Source organism: Macrobrachium rosenbergii, chromosome 54 (assembly GCF_040412425.1).
Source record: "Macrobrachium rosenbergii isolate ZJJX-2024 chromosome 54, ASM4041242v1, whole genome shotgun sequence".
NCBI lineage: Eukaryota > Metazoa > Arthropoda > Malacostraca > Decapoda > Palaemonidae > Macrobrachium > Macrobrachium rosenbergii.
In genome coordinates this window covers 29,869,698-29,875,697 of record NC_089794.1, presented here as the reverse complement: position 1 = coordinate 29,875,697, position 6,000 = coordinate 29,869,698, and positions in this window count along the sequence as shown.

Here is a 6,000-nt window from a genome sequence, read left to right as displayed (position 1 = left end):
ACATCGGTTGTTCATGAATAAAAAAAGCATGGAGATGAATTTATTTGATATCGCTTTCTCGTGATCTTGAATGGAAAAATATTATTCAAAATAAAGTCAGCAGTAGTATGAATGTACGAGTATATATTGCTATATACAGGAAGATTTCGCCAACTTGATCAGATGGCCTCTTCAGCCAGAATCAACACAGAAATAAATAAATACATTTAGGACAACATATTTGAAAAATGGACGTTATAAAACAGCTCGTTATTCTTTCAGATAGCTCCATAATTGCATAATTGCTCAGTAGTTTATTAGTAATGCTCTTGCAACGTCATGGCACAGTAGAGGTTTTATCAAAGAAGTTGTCGTAAATATAATATTATTATTATTTCTATGTTTATTCTGGCTGAAGAGTCCAACTGATCAAGTTGGCGAAAGCTTCCAGTTTATAGCAATATATTCTTACATTCATACTCCTGCGGACTTTATTTTTCCATGAATTTTTTGTTATATTGTTCTGACCCTTCGCCAGCACGAGCTCTTGCCCGGTAAGCAACTATTATTTTGTGACGAAAATATAATACAAAGACGAAAATAATAATAAATATTAATCGGTGCGTAACAGAAATGTACTATTCCCCGGAATAAAAGTTAATCTGCCTTGTTAGGTTTTTACAAATGGCATTTACAGTTGGATAAAGATAACTTTAAAAGAAAATGTCACATTTCTCCTTGATTTGTTAGTATTATCTTGAAACATCACGGGCTCATGTTTAAAAAAAAAAAAAAAGTAAAAAAATGCACCGAAGTTTCTTCGGCGCAATCGAGTTTTCTCTACAGCCACGGCCCATGAAACTTTCAGCCGCATCCCATGAAACTTTCAGCCACGACCCGGTGGTGGCCTATTGTTGGAGGATGGATGATCAGCATACCAATTTGCAGCCCTCTAGCCTCTGTAGTTTTTAAGATCTGAGGGCGGACAGAAAAAGTGCGGACGGACAGACAAAGCGGTCACAATAGTTTCTTTTATAGAAAGCTAAAAGACCAGAAAAACCAAGAGTAATGTCACAATCTTCCTCGAATTGTTAGTGTTTTCCTAAGCCACCACAATCTCTTGTTAAAAAGGGTTAAAAAAAACACCCAGACTAAGACTGATGCCCCAATGTCCCGAAATCGTGCCGTTTTGAGTTCATGGGAATTTCGTACTTTCTCATAAGGGCGTCGACATTCACGCCCATCCAGCAAATGGCTTTCCAGGACGACCATTTCCTTCTCAGAATGTCCGCCCATAACAGACATGGGGGCGCCTCATGTCAACACGTGAAAAAGGATTTTTCATTTCCAGGCTCGAGTGCAGTGCTCTCTCTCTCTCTCTCTCTCTCTCTCTCTCTCTCTCTCTCTCTCTCTCTCTCTCTCTCTCTCTCTCTCCCATCCATCCCACACACACATATCTCCAAGGCGGTGTGGATGCTGTATGTAATGGATTCCGGAAATTCTCTCTCTCTCTCTCTCTCTCTCTCACACACACACACACACACACACACACACACGCATCTCCATGATGCTTTTGATGCTATATGTAATGGATTCTCTCTCTCTCTCTCTCTCTCTCTCTCTCTCTCTCTCTCTCTCTCTCTCTCTCTCTCCCCCATCTCACTCATCTCCCCGATGCTTTTGATGCTCTCTCTCTCTCTCTCTCTCTCTCTCTCTCTCTCTCTCTCTCTCTCTCTCTCTCTCTCTCTCCATCCCACACACATCTCCCCGATGCTTTTGATGCTATATGTAATGGATTCTCTCTCTCTCTCTCTCTCTCTCTCTCTCTCTCTCTCTCTCTCTCTCTCTCTCTCTCTCTCTCTCTCTCTCTCCATTCCCCACACACATATCTCCATGATGCTATATGTATGATTCTCTCTCTCTCTCTCTCTCTCTCTCTCTCTCTCTCTCTCTCTCTCTCTCTCTCTCTCTCTCTCTCTCTCTCTCTCTCTCTCCACACACATATCTCTCTCTCTCTCTCTCTCTCTCTCTCTCTCTCTCTCTCTCTCTCTCTCTCTCTCTCTCTCTCTCTCTCTCTCATATCTCCATGGTGATGTAGATGCTATATATAATGGATTGTGGGAAGACTTGCATGTTTATTTTTAGGGTAAGTAGATTATGGTTATGATAAGATTGTATGTTTTCTCTGAACAGGTACACGGAGCTTTAAAAATAAAATTGCATAAATTGCTCAGAATTTAGTACAAACACAGTAACAAAAATGTTCAGTCCGCAGTCTTTATGTTGACACACACACACACACACACACACACACACACACACACACACACACACACACATATATATATATATATATATATATATATAGAGAGAGAGAGAGAGAGAGAGAGAGAGAGAGAGAGAGAGAGAGAGAGAGAGAGAGAGAGAGAGAGAGAGAGAGAGAAGATTACGAATGCTCCTGTAACCATTGCTTATAACATTCAAACCAGGTTAAATAATAAAATAAAATTATCTTCCATAGCCTCAAAATAAGGATGATGATGGGAAAAAGAAAAGTAAATAATAAAAGATAATAATAATAATAATAATAATAATAATAATAATAATAATAATAATTTAATTAATTTCATTAATCTTATATATTTGCTTGAGCAGGTTATAAAGGCATAAACGCTTGGAATATAATTAAATATCTAACTAACAATAATTAATAATTAATTTAATAATAATAATAATAATAATAATAATAATAATAATAATGGTTTTACTTCACCATTTTGACTGGCGACATTTCCTTGTTGGGTGATCCAAGTCCAGAGGTCCACCACAGCCATCTCTCCATATTCGCTGTCTTACCAGATTTAAGGGCGGCCTTTGAGCAAACCGCCGTGCAGGTATAAGGCCCCGTTAATGCCAAACCAACCAACCAGGGACTTTCCCTATTAGTTGGAGAAGCCTGAGTGTGGAACCATCATATTTACGTAACAGCTATTAAGTAATAATACAGTGCATTCAGGTCTGTAGTTATATATTTAGCTTGTACACTGTGACAAAAATAACAAATAAAAAAACAAAACAACAACAAAATGTGAAGCAATTTCCTCGGCGCAATTGAGTTTTCTGCACAGCGTACAGTCAAGGCCACCGATAATAGCTCTATCTTTCGGTGGTCTCGGTATAATGTTGTGTGAGCCGCGGCCCATTAAACTTCATCTACGGCTCGGTGGTGGTCTGTCCTATATCGTTGCCAGACGCACAATCATGGCTAACTTTAACCTTAAATAAAATAAAACCTAGTGAGGCTAGAGGGCTGCAGTTTGGTATGTTTGATGACTGGAGGGTGGATGATCAACAAATCAATTTGCAGCCCTCTAGCCTCAGTAGTTTTTAAGATCTGAGGGCGGACAGAAAAAGTGAAAAAGTGCCGACAGAAAAAGTGCGGACAGAAAAAGTGCGGACTGAAAAAGTGCGGACAGACAAAGTGCGGACAGAAAAAGTGTGGACAGACAAAAATGCGGACAGAAAAAGGTGCGGACGGAAAGACAAAACCATCTCAGTAGGTTTCTTTTACAGAAAACTTAAAACACTGGCAAACAGAAAGGAAACAAAATATATTTATGATATGGAGTGTGATTGCGCGTGCGCCGTGTGTCCTTTTGTGGTGTTATGTACAGAATATATTGTAATTTGCCACATTAATTTGTAAGATTCTCTGAAATTCTGAAATATATGATTTTTGTGTTTAATATTTCAGGTATCACTTAGTAATTTATTGTATTCGTTTCCTGAAGAGGAAAACTGAATGTCTGGATTGCTGTAATAGAAAAGACACATTATATTATGAAAAGATAATGATGCTGATAATAATGATAATGATGATCATAATCATTGTCAATAAACAGTTCATAATCTGCCTTATGCAGCATAAACAATACGTTGTTATTTTATAATAATAATAATAATAATAATAATAATAATAATAATAATAATAATAATATTTTAATATTATTACTATTAATAATGATGACAATTATAATACAAGTACTTTGACTATTGCTGTTTCCAGTAATAATAATAATAATAATAATAATAATAATAATAATAATAATAATAATAATAATAATAATAATAATGATAATAATAATACTAATAATAATTCTAATGTGAGCTCTTTTACTACTGTTTTTAATAATAATATAATATTAATAATAATAATAATAATAATAATAATAATAATAATAATAATAATAATAATAATAATAATAATAATGATAATAATAATACTAATAATAATTCTAATGTGAGCTCTTTTACTACTGTTTTGCTAATAATAATATAATATTAATAATAATAATAATAATAATAATAATAATAATAATAATAATAATAATAATAATAATAATAATGTGAGCTCTTTTACTACTGTTTTGCTAATAATAATAATAATAATAATAATAATAATAATAATAATAATTATTGATGATAGGGTTCTCTCCTTTGCTTGCTTAACCCTGTCGCATCGAGTGGCCTTTCCTTCTCCTTTAGGTCAATATTCATGACCTTTCATATTGGCACGTCTTGACCTCGCCTGGATCCAGTTCACTCCCAAATTCCAATTCAATTTCCGGTTTCTCGGTATTCCCATTCCAAAAACTTTGTCTTCGCGTTACAGTTTGCTGGGAATTTTTTTGGCGATCTTTTTTTCTCTCTCTCTCTCTCTCTCTCTCTCTCTCTCTCTCTCTCTCTCTCTCTCTCTCTCTGTCATCAAATCTTTCTCTCTTTCATTGTGATAAACACTTCAGTAAAGAATCTCTCTCTCTCTCTCTCTCTCTCTCTCTCTCTCTCTCTCTCTCTCTCTCTCTCTCTCTCTCTCTTGAGTAGTATTTTCTGAAAGATTTTTTTCAAGTTTTAGTTTGTGTTATTTGTTATTTGTTTTTTATATTGGATTTACACAGCATTTCTTTCTATTGTTTGTTATTGTTTTTATTATTTTTATTGTTGTTTGTTTATTTATGGGTTGCTTTGTCTTCTCATTCTCTCCCTTATTATTATTATTATTATTATTATTATTATTATTATTATTATTATTATTATTATTATTATTATCAGAAATGTTGTTGTTTCTGCTGTTGTTTCATCAGTTTTGTGTTGATGTTGCAGTAGTTGATTTGGTGTTTCGTTTTATTATTATTATTATTATTATTATTATTATTATTATTATTATTATTATCATTATTATTATTATTCATAAACAGCAAAGTTTCCTCTATTACGAAAGTTAATCATTAACAAGTTTCTTTTGAGTGTACAGCATTGATAATAATGTTTTATTTCTATCAAATAGCTACTATATATTATTATTATATATATATATATATATATATATATATATATATATATATATATATATATATATATATATATATATATATATATATATATATATATATATATATATTTCTATTAACTAATGTAAGTAGGAATCCCCACATTGTCTTCGTACTTAAGAATTACTTACTCTAAACTGATTTTAAACTACTTTGTGAGGAATCTTTTATATTGGATTACCTGCTAGCGAGGAAGGAATATAATAACCATTGCGTAACGCATGAGAGAGGATGACGAACTCCTTTAGCAATTCGAAAAATAATCCATCATAAAAAAAATGACCGCACAAACGTAGACATTTGTATTGCAGGCGAAAGAGTTCGCTATTCGCCCGATCCCTCCGAACGCAGAGGCCCCGCCACGCATAAACCCAATGCCCGTTTTGCAAACTCGATTTCCAGTTGTTTACGCTTTTCCCCTCGTTCGTGCCTCTCCCTCAACCCACCCCCCCACCCCCACCCCTTTACACCCCGCCAAAAAAGTAAAAACAGAACGCCCCAATTTTGGCCCGCTGCTAAATCGCTCGGTACACACACAGCATCGATTGCAACATGCATGATGCTACAGCCATTATTTTTGTTTCCTTTTTTTTTAGTTTTCTGTAAAAGAAAACTACTGTGCCGGCTTTGTCTG